Consider the following 17,125-nt stretch of genomic DNA (forward strand, 5'->3'; position numbering starts at 1 on the left):
TCATGTCCTTCGGAGGCTGTGTTGCTCAGATCTTCTTCATCTATATCGTAGGAGGTGGCGTGGAGATGGTGCTGCTCATGCCTTTTGACAGTCACCTCCCATGGACAGGGTACAAACACCTCCCATAGACAGGGTAGAGTTACCTCTCATAGATAGGGTACGGTCACCTCCCATAGACAGGGTAGGATCACCTCCCATAGACAGGGTACAGTAACCTTCCATAGACAGGGTACAGTCACCTCCCATAGACAGGGTAGGATCGCCTGCCATAGACAGGGTACAGTCACTTCCCATAGACAGGGTACGGTCACCTTCCATAGACAGGGCACAGTCACCTCCCATAGACAGGTTAGGATCATCTCCCATAGACAGGTTAGGATCACCTCCCATAAACAAGTTAGGATCACCTCCTATAGATAGGGTAGGATCACCTACCATAGCCAGGGTACAGTCACCTCCCATAGCCAGGGTACAGTCATCTCCCATAGACAGGGTAGATCACCTCTCATGGACAAGGTACAGTCACCTCCTGTAGACAGGGTAGGTCACCTCCCATAGGCAGGGTAGGATTACCTCCCATAGACAGGGTAGGATCACCTCCCACTGATAGGGTATAGTCACCTCCCACAGACAGGTACAGTCACCTCCTATAGACAGTGTAGGTCACCTTCCATAGAACTTGCTGGAGCCGGGCACTAGTGCCTCACACCTATAATCTTAGCTACTCAGGAGGCTGAGATCTGAGGATCATGGTTCAAAGCTAGCCCGGGCATGAAAGTCTGTGAGACATTTATCTCCAGTAAACCACTACAGAACAAGGAGTGGCACTGTAGCTCAAGCGGTAGAGTGCTCACCTTGAGCTGAAGAGAGCAGGGACAGCGCCTAAGCCCAGAGTTCAAGCCCCGTGACTGACCAACAAAAAAAAAGAACTTGCTGCTGGAGTCGCAGGGATGCGGCTGGGTAGGGAGCTGAGCTGGGCAGGCAGAGCTGTGCTGCACTAGGCAGGAGAGCAGCTGGGGCCCAGGTAGTACAGAGCCGTGCCCTACCTCCCAGACCTGCGCGCAGGACTGCTCCCTGGTCTCCTGCTCCACTCAGCCAATATTGTTGAATTTCAGTACTTGGGGGTGCGCTGGTCCACTCTTAGGATGGAAGCACTGCAGATCGGCAGCACAGTCTCCTTATCTGCTGATTTTATATATTAATTCATGTATGCTGACACCAGGGCTTGAACCCACAGCCTCATACTCTCACTTGGCTTTTTTGCTCAAAGCAGGCACTCTAGCTCTTGATCCACACCTCTGAGTATGGCTTTTTGCTAGTTAATTGGAGAGAAGAGTCTCAAAGGCTTTTCTTCCAGAAATGACTTTGAGTTGCACAGCCTCCTGTGAGTCAGTAGTACCCTCTCGCTATATTTTTGAATCAGCTGTAGATTATTTCTATTTTTCTGTGCTCATTATCCATTCTCCTTTACACAATTGTCCTCTATGTGGCCTCTACTTCTGCTCATCTACTTCTCATCTACTTCTGCTTCTCTTTCTTTCTTAGCCTCTGTATTGGTGTGTCTGCATAGAACAACTTGCATAGGGAAAAAGCACAAACAAAATTGGTTGATGGTGTGTGCAGATTCTGGATCAGACATGCTGCTTACAATATGAGAAGTTTTTTGGTCAGGGCAAAGACTCTGTGGGGATGCACAGCTTGTCAAGTCACCAAACACAAGTCTCTCTCTCCTCCTCTCTGCATTTTCTAAACCATAGACCAAAATGGTTATCGGATATCTCTAAGTTTATGGTTATGTCTGATTATTAGATATTTGTTCCTTATATGTTCTAGTCCCTCATTGTATTCTCAAAGATCATTTTAGGATTTTTCAGGATTTAAAATTTAAATTCAAAACTATTATAGAAAATTAACTTTTGGATGATTTTGCTCAGACCAGACCTAACATTTATAAGCAAATTCTTGTTATAATTATTGATATTTTCACATTACATCAATGTTAATTTTATGGACAAAAAGGTCATAAATATTTCTCCCCTGTAGATTTTTGTGACTTCTACTTTATTCATCCTATTGCCCTTTACCAATTTGTTGTGAAGGGGTCAATGGATAGATAGACAAAGCCATAGACTGATCTCTTTGCATCAGCTTAAGCCCTGTGAGGAGGCCATGGTTATTTTCATAATGCAGAAGTAGATTTAAAAACAAAATTATTCACTCAGCTTTTTCATCCTGTTATTTTTTGTCTAATTATAATTTGCTTATTGTTTGAGTTCATGGCCAAAAATATTCTTAGCAGGAGAAAGAAATGGCAATTTACAGAGTCAGAGGCCATCCCCAAGGGACCCATTAGCCACTTTCCCCTTAGCTCCCCTGGGAAAACTAGCATGCCTGTGGAAGTCAGACTTGGCTGGCACCTCTGTCTCCAGTGCCACTTGGTCACTACCCACGCACAATTAGTTCTGATAATGAACCACAGTCTCAGAGGCAGCACTTTGCATCTCTCCTCACACAGGGGAGTATTACTAAGCAACAGGCAGAAACTTTCTACATGGTCCTCACTCCCTGAAGGTGCACTTTCCTATGCAGTCAGAGAGCAAACTTTCTCCCGTGCGCTGTGCTTCATGATTAGCAGTGAAAACTGGTGGGATTTGTATCCCACAAAGGTGACTGGATGCTGGCATCTATGTGGTGGAGGCGAGGCGTTGTGCTGCCACTTGTTCACTGTGCTTTCGTTTTTATTTTTCAACCTGTCAGTATTCATTCCAAAGCACTATAATTTAGCATTGCTTGTTTTTTTCATATGATATAGTTTTTTTTAGAAACTCTTCTAGTAGACAGCATTTCTACAAATTAAATTTTAGGTAATTATTTTATCATTTGCTTTCTACTTTGAGTTTTACTGATTACAGTGTCACTAAAGTTGAACATTTCTCCTAACTTTTGCATTTGATCCAAATGACAGCTGAATTCAGAGGTTTAATCAAATAGTTGTTTGGTACTATTTGTATCAGAAGGCACAATTACGACTCTCATTTACTGTTGTTATTATGTTATTAATTCTCACTATGAATATAAATATAAACACATTATACATCATGTGTGTATATGGATTTATATGGGAAAATAGACTGGGTGGGCTGTGGAAGGTAGAGAGAAAGAAACAGAGACAAAGACAGAGAGAGAGGGGGGAGAGATTACATCAACAACACCAATCCAGTCCAGAACCCTATTTTACTTCTACTCTATCTACTTGTATCTGTCTCTTTTCACAGGGCTAATTCTGCCTATTAACAACATGAATATCTTCATTTGATTATATAATCAACATACAATTATTTGAGAATAGCTATATCAATACCACTAGTAAATAAAAAGAAAGAATAAAAAACTCAATTTTGTAGTAGTTACTTTATTTTTAAAGGAATGGTATACATTCAAAGTACTATGTTCAAAAGCTAATTAAAAATCAAGTAACAGTAAAAAAGTTAACTGGCTTAAATATTTTTCTCCTTCAGTTTGGTTATGTAATTCTCTTATTTGAAAGACATTTGAACCCATCTATTTCTCTTAGAATTCAGTTTAAAGGTCTTTTATCAACTTAGCTGTGTTGGCTTAATATATTATGAATGGGAAAAAAAAGAACTTGACTGAAGCTTTAAATCATGTAGAAAGGGAAGAATGTCCAAGTCTTCTGCACCCCTTTCACTATGTTTTTTTCATTTTTCATAGATAACATGTATTATCAGAATGGTACAATTAAATCACCTCCTATGCTCATGTCTTCAAGCATTTCCCCTTCATTTTTATTTATTTATTTATTCATTTATTTATTTTTGTGGGTCATGGGGCCTGAACTCTGAGCCTGGGAGGTGTCCCTCAGCTCTTCAGCTCAAGGCTAGCACTCTAACACTTGAGCTACAGCACCACTTCAAGCTTTTTTTCTGCTTATGTGGTGCTGAGGAATCGAACCCAGGGCCTTGTGCATGCAAGGCAAGCACTCTACCACTGAACCAAGTTCCCACCCCCTCCTCCTTCATTTTATTTTCTTTTTGTTGGTCATGGGGTTTGAACTCTGGGCCTGGGTGCTTTCCTTCAGCTCTTTAGCTCAAGGCCGGCGTTCTACCACTTGAGCCATAGTGCCACTTGTGGTTTTCTGAGTGGTTTATTGGAGATAAGAGTCTCACGGACTTTTCTGCCCGGGCTGGCTTTGAACCATGATCCTCAGATCTCAGCCTCCTGTGTAGCTAGGATTACAGGCATGAGCCATGGGCGCCTGGCTCAGTTTTACTTAGCATTTTTTAATGTTTATATCTTACAGTAAGGTCTTAGATCCATTTTGCGGCGATTTTTGTGCGCATAACAAGTAGGGGCATAGTTCAGTATTCTCATGTGAACATGAAAATTTTCTAGCACCACTTGTTAAAGATAGTATTTCTCTAACATTTTGGCATCTTTGTCTAATGCCTATAGCTGTGGCTATATTGATCGATTTCTGCATTCAGCATTCTATTCCTTTGGCCTATGTGTCTATTTTCCTACTGGAACCATGCTCTTCCCTTTCTTTTCAGGGCTCTGCAGTATAATTTCACCTTGGGTATTTCTACACCTCTCACAGAGCTTTCTATGCTCATGTTGTTTTGGCTGTTTGGGGTCTTCTGGGAGAGGATTAATCCTGAAACTCTATAGATGCTTAAGTCTGTTCAGTGGCCATTGTCATTTAACTCTGATGTTTGTTGATTTTTGGTCTAGATTTTTATGTAGTAGAGAGAGTAGGGTATTGAAATCATGTATTATTATTTTGTTGAGGTCTGTCTGAGCTTGGTTTTCCAATATTGTTTGTTTTATGAAATTGGGTGCACACTTGTTTGGGACATAGCATTTATAATCAATAAATCTTGGTGGATTGCTCTGAGTTTTTCCTCCCATTGGAACAGGGTCTTTTATATAGCTGAGCATGTCCTACATTTTGCTGTGCAGCCAGGATGGGCTTGAACTTGTGATCCTATGGCTTTACTTCCTGAGGTAGAGATACTATGATTACAAGTATGTATTACATGCTTAGTTTCTAAATCTTGTTTGTTATTCATGATTTGAAAATAATAATAATAGCATTTGCAATAAGAATATAGTGAACATGATTACATAGAGTAGGCAGTCAGAAATGACATATTAATTTATTTAGTATAACATTTTTTGTATTTGTTCCCATATTAATAGAAGTAGAAACTACTTATTTGCTATCTTTTTGTCTTAGAACTTTATTATTTTTGAAAAAGGATTGAAATTCCATTCTTGGAAAACAAAATGGTCATGATACGTTTGACAATTTCATGACTATTTAAAATTACACAAAGCATATTTCAGCATTTTTTGCAAATAAATATAAAAAATATATGAATGGGATAGTTGAACACCATTGAATTTTAAGTGCCTATTTTTTATTACCCATTATATTAAGTGCTTCAATTTCAGTAACTTATAAGCTAAGGCTTTGTTCACTGCTTGTAGGGAAATCATATTTCAGAGTTGTACAGAAATGGTAAGTAATAATTTAAACAAGAACATTTGATATTTGAGACTGAGATAACTAGGGAAAATAACATTAGGTTTTATGCTCAGTGAAATACAACACATTGCAAAGTCTGTGGTCATTACTTAAGTAGTGCAGCACTTTGATTTTTGTCCTTTCTTAATTTTTTTCTGTTGTCCCTCTTTCATTAGTGTTTTGTTGGATAGCTGGAATAAGTAGAAAAGGCTGTGCCTTTTGACAAAGAGTAAACGAATGATTTGTGGGAGATGTGTCAAGATATAGAACACAATTTTTAAACTGAGTTAGGACATCATTCAAGATAAGTTACTAAAATGTTATCTATAGAGATGAGCATAGAGCTTGTTGAATAAATTTTAGATTCTTATTTATACTGTTAAATACATGTAAAAACTGTTTAGATAATTTCTCCATGAGAAAGAGTCACTCAGATTTGAGTTTTAGTGAAGTAATTCACAGTGTTCTACTGGTCAATTAGTAAATGCGAATTATCCTGAATTCTATTGAATCTGTACTCATATCTGGAGACTGGAAAGAGCTGCAGTATGAACTAAATTTCCTGTTTTTCACCCTATCTCGCAGATCTTTGTGTTGTTGGTCTGAAGTGCTTAAGACAGGCGTTCTGGGCATCTATAGAACCCTTGGACCCTATAGAATATCTTCTAAGTCTTTTCATGGCACTTTTAATCTCTTTTAATCTCTTTATTCCTCAGTGTATAAATGGCTGGGTTTAGCGTGGTGTAAAAACAGAATGAAACACAGCAAGAAATTTGTCCAGCCAAGTGATGCTGAAAGGCCACACATAGATGAAGATGCAGGGGCCGAAGAAGAGCATTACCACTGTGACATGGGTGGAGCAGGAGGACAGAGCCTTGGAGGCCCCGCTTGTGGAGCTCCGGTGCATGGTGAGAAGAATGTATGTGTAGGAGATCAGCAACAGAACAAAGCAGGTTACACCCACAACTCCACAGTCAATGTTCATCAATAGGTCCAGATTATACGAATCTATGAAGGCTAGCTTGATGACCAGTGGTATGTCACAGAAGCTGTCTATTTCCCAGGGGCCACAGAAAGGCAGCTGTATGACCACTACCAAGTGACTCATGCCATGCACGAATCCAATGATCCAGGCAGTCAGCACCAGCTCAACATACTTCTGCAGGCTCATAATGATGGAGTAGTGGAGTGATCTACAGGTGGCCACATAGCAGTCATAGGCCATTACCACAAAGAGAACCATCTCACTAGCAGCAATGAAGTGGGCAAAGAAGATCTGAGACATGAAGCCTCCAAAGGAAATGGTCTTGTTCACCCTCAGACTTTCTGAGGGTGATCATCTTAGAGGTACTGACTGAGGAGAGCCACAGATGAACAAAGGACAGATTGGCCAGCAAGGAGTACATAGGGGAGTGGAGGTGAGGGTCAGTGACAATAAAGATCATGATGACAGTGTTCCCTGATCCGATGATCAGATAAAGCACCAAAAATACCATGAAGAGTAAGATCTGGACATTCTGTGAATTGTCAAGTCTGAGAAGCACAAACTCTGACACTACTGACTGATTTCCTCCATCCATTATATTGGTGTCCTCTGAAATAATATAGAAAGAAGAATAGATGATCAACTAGTGGGATGATAAAGAGAATTTAGCTTGTAGAATTTTATAATAACATTGAAAACTAACATCTATGTCTGAAATTGAACAACATAAATGCAAGGAGAAATTTTAGCCAAATATAAGGAGCATTCTGCACCAAAGTGATCGTAAACAGACCATGACTAATTTTTCAAGAAGCAGAGCCTAAGAAGGAATGCCATGGAAATGACTTACCAGGACAGTTCTCTCCTGGGGATGGTCAGGGGACAGAGATCCAGCGGCCTTCCCTTAAGCCTGCTCTGCCCGCTAGTCCAATCAAAGGCAGAGCACAGTGCCCGCTCACTCTGCCCACTCACTCTGCCCGCTCACCAGTCCAATCGAAGGCTGAGCACAGTACAGCTCGATCTGCCAGGAATCTTTATGTACATAGTCAAAATTAATTCAGAAACTTGGGAAGGTGATGGTGAATTGACATTGATACAATCCTACCATTTGTTGGCACCATATATAATGATTCCTTCGAGCCTAGGAAGACATTACAATCCTGTAAGACATTACAAAATTATGATTTCTTAGCCCTCTAAAATAAATGTTGAAGCCGGGTGCCAGTGGCTCATGCCTGTAATCCTTGCTACTCAGGAGACTGAGATCTGAGGATCACAGTTCAAAGCCAGTCCAGGCAGGAAAGTCCATGAGACTCTTTTTTTTTCTTTATTTGGATATTAAACACTTCTTTTTATTTTTTTTATTTTTATTTTATTTTTTTGTGAACATACTGTACAGAGGGGTTACAATTACATGGGCAGGATAATGCGTACATTTCTTATCAAGCATTGCAGCCTCCTCCTTTGTTTACCCTTCACATCCCTTCCCAGCCTCCCCCCGACCCCCCACCCAATCCTTCCCCCCTTCCCTCCCCAACATTGTAACTTGTACTTCTCATTGTTGCAACAGGTCCACCTGTATCCTTAAACAACTTGTTTTTCCCCATCTCCTCCACAAGTTATACTGACATCAAATATAGTGAAAGCAGGGGTTATACTGTAGGGGAGGTTCATACAGAGCAACAAAGAAATAATCTTATAAATGCATTAGAAACAAATGCATGAAAGAAAAAAAAGCTTAAAATACATATCTAAGGGTTCATTTTCCTAATATCACATTATCTGACCTTTTCCGCTTGACTCATATATATACTAGATATTGCAAATAAGGGAAACCATGGGACCTATGTTTCTTTGGGCCTGGCTTACTTCACTTAATATAATTTTTTCCAAGCCTTTCCATTTCCTAACAAATGGGGCAATGTCATTCTTTCTGCTGGAGGCATAGAATTCCATTGTGTATATATACCACATTTTCTTGATCCATTCATCTACTGAGGGGCATCTGGGTTGGTTCCATATCTTAGCTATGGTAAATAATGCTGCAATAAACATAGTTGTGCTGGTAGCTTTAGTGTGGTCTTGTTTGTAAATATTTGGGTAAATGCCCAAAAGTGGGATTGCTGGGTAATAGGGGAGCTCTACGTGAAGTCTTCTGAGGAACCTCCATACTGCCTTCCAAAGTGGTTGAACAAGTTTACATTCCCACCAACAATGAAGTAAGGTTCCCTTCTGTCCACATCCCCTCCAGCATCTGTTGTTGTGAGAGTTCTTGATTTTTGCTGTTCTAACTGGAGTGAGGTGGTATCTCAATGTTGTTTTGATTTGCATTTCTTTTATGGCTAGGGATGTGGAGCATTTCTTCATGTGTCTATTGGCCATCCTTCTTTCTTCTTCAGAGAAGTTTCTCTTTAAGTCATTAGTCCTCTTATTTATTGGACAGTTGTTTCTTTGGGGATTTGTTGTTGGGGGATTTAATTTTTTGAGTTCCAAGTATATTTTAGATATGAGACCCTTATCTGTTGTATGGCTAGTGAAGATCTTCTCCCAATCCGTGGGCTTTCTATTGATCTTGCTAGCTATGTCATTTGCCATGCAGAACCTCTGCAATTTCATGCAATCCCATTTGTCCAACCTTTCTTTGATTTGTTGTGTTTCCGGGTCTCTATTCAGAAAATTTCGGCCTGAGCCAAAGAGACCTAGCGTTTCTCTTATTCCATCCTGTAATGTTTTCAGAGTGTCTGCTTTGACTTCGAGGTCTTTGATCCATTTGGAGTTGATTCTGGTGCAGGGTGATATATAAGGATCTAGCTTTAGTTTTCTACAAGCAGTAAGCCAATTTTGCCAGCACCATTTACTGAAGAGGCTGTCTTTATTCCATTCTATTGTTTTAGCTCCCTTATGGAAGATTAGATGGCTATAGGTCTGTAGGTTCCTTTCTGGGTTTTCAATTCTATTTCATTAGTCCTGAGGTCTGTTCTTATGCCAACACCAAGCTGTTTTGATTACTATGGCTTTATAGTAGAGTTTGAAATTTGGTATTGATATTCCTCCAGCAGTGTTCTTTCCATTGAGGAGTGTTTTTGCTATTCAGGGTCTTTTATTGTTCCATATGAATTTTTGGATTGCCTCTTCTATTTCCTTGAAGAATGAGGTTGGAATTTTGATAAGTATCACATTGAATTTGTAGATAGCCTTGGGAAGTATTGCCATTTTCATGATGTCAATCTTTCCAATCCAGGAGCATGGGAGGTTTTGCCATTTTCTAAGTTCTATTTTGATTTCCTTTTTCAAGATTTTAAAGTTTTCATCATAGAGGTCCTTCACTTCTTTGGTTAATTCCTAAGTATTTTATTTTTTGTGGGGCTATTACGAATGGAGTTGCTTTCCTAATTTCAGCCACACTTTTCTCATTGTTGGCATACAGAAAAGCCATTGATTTTTGACAGTTAATTTTATACCCTGCTACTTTGCCAAAGTTTTGAATCAGCTTGAGTAATTTGGTAGTGGAGTCTATGGGATTCTTTAAATACAAGATCATGTCATCTGCAAAGAGGGAGAGTTTTATTTCTTCTTTCCCTATTTGGATCCTCTTTATGTCTGCATCTTGTCTTATTGCTGTAGCTAGGCATTCTAATACTAGATTGAAGAGAAGTGAAGAGAGTGGACATCCTTGTCTTGTTCCTGAGTTAAGAGGAAGTGGCTTTAGTTTTTCACCATTAGGTATAATGCTGGCTGTAGGTTTGTCATATACAGCCTTTATTGTATTGAGGAATGTTCCATGGATTCCTAATTTTTCCAAAACCTTCATCATAAAGGGGTGTTGGATCTTGTCGAATGCTTTTTCTGCATCTATTGAGATAACCATGTGGTTTTTATCCTTGCTCCTGTTGATGTGATGAATAATAGGAATTGATTTGCATATATTGAACCAGCTTTGCATCCCTGAAATGAATCCTGTTTGATGGTGGTATATGATTTTTTGGATGAATTGTTGAGGTCGATTGGCCAAAATTTTGTTGTGAAGTTTTGCATCAATGTTCATCAAAGAAATGGGTCTTTAGTTCTCTTTCTTTGATGAGTCCCTGCCTGGTTTTGGGATGAGGGTTATGATGACTTCATAGAATGTGTTTAGTAGTGAACCTTCTCTTTCAATTTCATTGAAGAGTTGGAGGACTATTGGTGTGAGCTCTGCTTTGAAGGCCTTGTAGAATTCCGCTGTAAAACCATCTGGTCCTGGACTTTTCTTAGCTGGGAGGTCTCTTATTGCTGTTTCTATTTCAATGCTTGATATGGGCCTGTTAAGCCATGAGACTCTTTACATCCAATAAACCACTAGAAAAGTGGAAATGGCACTGTGGCTCAAGCGGTAGAGCACTCCCCTGGAGCTGAAGAGTGCAGGAACAGGGCCCAAGCCCAGAGTTTAAGCCCCATGACTGACAAAATAAAATTTGAGACAATATTTATGAGAGAAAAAACTGTACAGAAAGTCATGCAATAAATACCTTGGCATGATGCAAAATCAGACACATAATTAGTCATTAATTAAAATGTATAATAGTATTTACTAAATAAAAATGTTAATTACCAAAATATATTGGTGTAGATTAATTTCTTCTTAAAACAAGTATTTCAAGGATAAGTTTTCAAAAACCAATTTTTGCTGGGTGCCAGTGGCTCACGCCTATAATCCTACCATCTCAGGAGGCTGAGATCTGAGGATCGCGTTTCAAAGCCAGTTCAGACAAGGAAGTCCCTGAGACTCTTATCTCTGAATAACCACCAAAAAGCCAGATGTGGAGCTTTGGCTCAAGTGGTAAAGTACGAGCCTGGAGCAAAAATGCTCAGGGACAGTGCCCAGATGCTGTGTTCAAGGTTCAGGACCTGCACAACACAACAAAATAAGACAAAAAACAATTCTCTACCTGCTAGAGTAAGTTACATCGACGATAGTTGCAAATGTGGGGGACCAAGAGAGGAATGTGCTGCAGAGTGACTATGAACATTTTTGGTACAGGGGTTTGAGGTTGCTTGCCAGGCAGGTGCTCTCCTACCGGTTCCCCTATTTTTAGAACAAGTTCTTGCTTCCTGCCCAGGCTAGCCTAGACTGTGATCCTCCTCATGCATGTTTCCTGCACAGATGGGCTGCTAGGCATGCATCTCTGCACTCAGATTTTTATTGGTTGAGATGGGGTGTCTCACAAGCTTTCCACCTAGGCTGGCTTCAAACTATGACCCAATCTCTGAGGAGCTGGGGTTACAGGAGTGAGCCACTGGCACCTGGTGCTTCTCCATTTTTTTTTTGTTTTAAATAGTGGATCTTGAGACAATGTTTTTCTCCAAAGCTATTGGCAACAATTGTTTTGAGTATTGGGACTTCTTCTGTAAGCAAAATATATGATATCAACTTTCTTTCAAATATCTCTTCTGTGTTTTCCTTAAGTGTCCATGTGCCTCTCAGTGATGGTCTGATGTCCACTGTGAAAGGTACCTTGCCTGTACTGCCTGCTGTCCAGGGTATAACCAAGGTTTCACCCTCATTTTTCTTGCCTGACTGGGTTTTTAATGTTTACAGGACTTGGAAGCATTAGGGTGTTCTATTAAAGCAGCTTTAGGATTCTACTTGTTTTTCTTTTGTCGGTTGTAGGGCTTGAACCCTGGGCCTGGGTGCTGTCCCTCAGCTCTTCAGCTTAAGGGGAATGCTCTACCACTTGAGCCACAGCACACTTCCAGTTTATGGTGGTTAATTAGAGATAAGAGTCTCACAAACGTTCCTGCCTGGGCTTGCTTTGAACTGTGATCCTTAGGTCTCAGCCTCCTGAGTAGCTAGTATTATAGGCATGAACCATCAGCACCCAGCTAGAATTCTGCTTTTAACATGAGGGTAATTCTTTTTTGTTGTTTTTTTTGTTTGTTTGTTTTTTTGCTGGGGGGTCCAATCGTGGGGCCTGAACTCTGGGCCTGGGTGCTGTCCCTCAGCTCTTCAGCTCAAGGCTAGTTCTCTACCACTTGCCACCTGCAGCTTTTTTTCTTTTTGCTTATGTGGTGCTGAGGAATTGAACCCAGGGCCTCATGCATGCAAGGCAAGCACTCTACCAGCCACCTTCCCAGCCCAAGGGGGTAATTCTTAAAGAAAGGGCTAACCTTAGGTTTTGATGGATGGGACTGAAAACTAGGGTAAGAAAACAAAGCAAATTCTCTTCTTCCTTCTAGATGTAATATACTTCCATAAGTGCTGGTTTTCTCCAAAAGTATTAATCTTTGTTATTAATAATTTTACCTCAGTATATGTATACAAGGCCACAGACCATGTATTGAAGGAGATGCTCAGCATGTTCCAGTGAGTTGGGATGGCTTCCTCAGGTTGCAAGTTTTAGTTCTATGTTTGCACTAGCCAAGAATTGTAATCTTGTTTGCCATATCTCCAAGCTAAAAACTATCTTACATACTATGCAATCTGACACAATGAGCCTTTATCATGAATAAGGACAGCCAATTCTGTTCATAGCAATTCACAGGCAAAGTAATGTGATCTTCTGACACAGATCTTAGAGCATGTCTGAGGCCATGCTCTTGTGTAGTGTTTGCACTGTTTTGAAGATAAATCCTCATAATAATAGAAAATTAAGAGAAAAACCTATAGGTTGTCTTCTAAAAATGCCATAAGACACAGAAGCTATACTGAGCTCCAAGCATCCTGCAAATCATTTGAACGATACAGAGAAGTATCTTAAGAGGAACAGAGAGCAGAGGTGACTTACTAGACACTATCATTTCTCTTGGTCTTCCTTTCTCATGTGTGCAATGGTGGGCTCCATCACAACAATGGAGGTACTCTCCTCACCCTGACACTTAGCCACTGCCTGGAGAAGTCTCCTGGGGCAAATTTACCTATTCTGTTTTCCAACCCAAACAAGAATCAAGGAAATAATGATCTTGACATCCTCTGGGGATTTCTTTATCAAGAGTGGTACTGAGTGCTGTGTACTTGTGAAATTAGAACAAGGAGATGAGGAAAACCTCCTATGAGTCAGCTCGACACTGAAAATGAGTGGAGTTTGAACAGTATTCCATTGACTAACTAGTACTAAGGAGGTGTTTTCTGCAGCTTTGTTCAGTAATTCTATGAAATCAGATTATGTTTGGGCCACAGACAACATGGCTATGTTTACTAAATAAAATAGAGTGAGGCAGTATGGCTGACCCATGTTTACTAAATAGAGAAATGTAGTGTGACTGACCCATTCTGGGTGTGGCCCAAACAGCAATAGTCTGTGGGTGCAGTGCTGAGCTGGTCGGGTTTTCCTAACAAGGGGGTGTCTGTGGTCAAATGATTGATGTCTTGCAGTATATTCTGTGATTGCATGAGATACTGTCAGGTAGAGAATAGATACCTTAGGATTCTGAAAGGTATGTTACACATATCCTCGAACTCTTAGAGTTAAAAACAATATAGTGATACCATAATTGGCCCAAAGTAAACGGCTTTTGTTTAGAAGTACAGATTGACATTCGCATGCCTCATGAAGACATCATTGCCATCTAGATAGGAAACACAGATCTGCAGGCCTCTCTTTGGAATCACTGATCCGTTACTAATTTTGCATGTTGCAGAGTGTTTTATAATGGAATTCATTTGTACTTCTCTAAAAATGTTCAGTTCAGCTGGGTGCTGGTGACTCAATCCTGTCATCCTAGCCACTCAGGAAGCTGAGGTCTGAGGATTGTAGTTTGAAGCCAGCCCAAGCAGGAAAGTCCATGAGACATATTTCCAATTAACCACCAAAAAGCTTAAAATGGAGCTGTGGCCCAAGGGTAGAGCACTAGTCTTAAGCACAAGGAAGCTCAGGGACAGTGCCCAGTCCCTGAGTTCAAGCATCACAACCAAAAGAAGAAAAAAGTTTAGTTCATTTATTTTTTTATTGTGAAAATACTGTACAGATGGCTTACAATTACATGGGCAAGATAATGACTACATTTCTTATCAAGCATTGTAGCCTCCTCCTTTGATTCCCCTTCCCATCCCTTCCCATCCTCCCCCTAGTCCCCCCCAACTTCCCCGCCCCCCCCCCCCACCAAAATTGTGAAGTTCATTTTTGACATAACGACTTGTACAACTCATTGCTGCAATGGGTCCACCTGTATCCCTATTTAAAGGATTTGTTTTTCCCCTTCCCCTCCACAAATTATACTGACATCAAATACAGTGAAAGCAGGGGTTATACTGTGGGGAAGGGACATACAAAGCAACAAAGAAATAATATTATAAATGTGTTAGAAACAATCGCATGAAAGAAAAAAAGACATTTGAATACATATCTTAGGGTTCATTTCCCTAACATCAACTTATCAAACCTTTTCTGCTTGACTCAGACATATACTAGATATTGCAAATAAGGGAAACAATGGGACCTATGTTTCTTTGGGTCTGGCTTACTACACTTAATATAATTTTTATCAAGCCTTTTCATTTCCTAACAAATGAAGCAATGCCATTCTTTCTGATGGAGGCATAGAATTCCATTGTGTATATATACCACATTTTCTTGATCTATTCATCTACTTAAGGGCATCTGGGTTGGTTCCATATCTTAGCTATGGTAAATAATGCTGCAATAAACATAGTTGTGCTGGTAGCTTTAGTGTGGTCTTGTTTGTAAACATTTGGGTAAATGCCCAAAAGTGGGATTGCTGGGTCATAGGGGAGCTCTATGTGGAGTCTTTTGAGGAACCTCCATACTATGTTCCAAAGTGGTTGAACAAGTTTACATTCCCACCAACAATGCAGTAAGGTTCCCTTCTGTCCACATCCCCTCCAGCATCTGTTGTTATTAGAGTTCTTGATTATAGCCATTCTAACTGGGGTGAGGTGGTATCTCAATGTTGTTTTGATTTGCATTTCTTTTATGGCTAGGGAGGTTGAGCATTTCTTTATGTGTCTATTGGCCATCCTTCTTTCCTCTTCAGAGAAGTTTCTCTTTAAGTCTTTAGCCCACTTATTTATTGGACAGTTGTTTCTTTGAGGATTTTTTGTTGGGGGATTTAAGTTTTTGAGTTCCGAATATATTTTAGATATGAGACCTTTGTCCATTGTATGGCTAGTGAAGATCTTCTCCCAATCCGTGGGCTTTCTATTGATCTTGCTAGCTATGTCCTTTGCATGCAGAAGCTCTGCAATTTTATGCAATCCCGTTTGTCTAACCTTTCTTTGATTTGTTGTGTTTCCAGGTCTCTATTCAGAAAATTTTGGCCTGAGCCAAGGAGACCTAGGGCATCTCCTATTCCATCCTGTAATGTTTTCAGAGTGTCTGCTTTGACTCTGAGGTCTTTAATCCATTTGGAGTTGATTCTTGTGCAGCATGATATATAAGGATCTAGCTTTAGTTTTCTACAAGTAGTTAACCAATTTTGCCAGCACCATTTACTGAACAGGCTGTCTTTCTTCCATTCTATTGTTTTAGCTCCCTTATCAAAGATTAGATGGCTATAGGTCTGTAGGTTCATTTCTGGGTTTTCAATTCTATTCCATTGGTCCTGAGGTCTGTTCTTGTGCCAGTACCAAGCTGTTTTGATTACTATGGCTTTATAATAAAGTTTGAAATTTGGTATTGATATTTCTCCAGCAGTGTTCTTTCTGTTGAGGATCTTTTTTGCTATTTGCGGATTTTGGATTGCCTCTTCTATTTCCTTGAAGAATGAGGTTAGAATTTTGATAGGTATCGTATTGAATTTGTAGATAGCCTTGGGAAGTATTGCCATTTTCACAATGTTGATCTTTCCAATCCAGGAGCATGGGAGTTTTTTCCACTTTCTAAGTTCTGTTTTGATTTCCTTTTTTATGTTTTTAAAGTTTTCATCATAGAGTTCCTTCACTTCTTTGGTTAAGTTAATTCCTGGTTATTTTATTTTTTGTGGGGCTATTGCGAATGGAGTTGCTTTCCTAATTTCAGCCATACTTTTCTCATTGTTGGCATACAGAAAAGCCATTGATTTTTGACAGTTAATTTTATATCCTGCTACTTTGCCAAAGTTTTGAATCAGCTTGAGTAATTTGGTAGTGGAGTCTATGGGATTCTTTAAATACAAGATCATGTCATCTGTAAAGAGGGAGAGTTTTACTTCTTCTTTCCCTATTTGTTTGTATCTTGTCTTATTGCTGTAGCTAGGCATTCTAATACTAGATTGAAGAGAAGTGAAGAGAGTGGACATCCTTGTCTTGTTCCTGAGTTAAGAGGAAATGGCTTTAGTTTTTCAACATTAAGTATAATGCTGGCTGTAGGTTTGTCATATTCAGCCTTTATTGTATTGAGGAATGTCCCATGGATTCCTAATTTTTCCAAAACCTTCATCATAAAGGGGTGTTGGATCTTGTTGAATGCTTTTTCTGCATCTATTGAGATAACCATGTGGTTCTTATCCTTGCTCCTGTTGATGTGATGAATAATAGGAATTGATTTGCATATATTGAACCAGCTTTGCATCCCTGAAATGAATCCTGTTTGATGGTGGTGTATGATTTTTTGGATGAATTGTTGAAGTCGATTGGTCAAAATTTTGTTGTGAAGTTTTGCATCAATGTTCATCAAGCAATG

The 17,125-nt window shown here is 39.8% G+C and overlaps 1 pseudogene; it reads right to left on the minus strand.

The window, feature by feature from the left end:
* Window positions 1–6,122: 6,122 nt before the first annotated feature.
* Window positions 6,123–7,128, minus strand: LOC122112896 (annotated as a pseudogene).
* Window positions 7,129–17,125: the final 9,997 nt, after the last annotated feature.

The sequence above is a fragment of the Dipodomys spectabilis genome, unplaced genomic scaffold (genome assembly GCF_019054845.1).
Source record: "Dipodomys spectabilis isolate Male_0828 unplaced genomic scaffold, ASM1905484v1 ptg000095l, whole genome shotgun sequence".
Taxonomy (NCBI): domain Eukaryota; kingdom Metazoa; phylum Chordata; class Mammalia; order Rodentia; family Heteromyidae; genus Dipodomys; species Dipodomys spectabilis.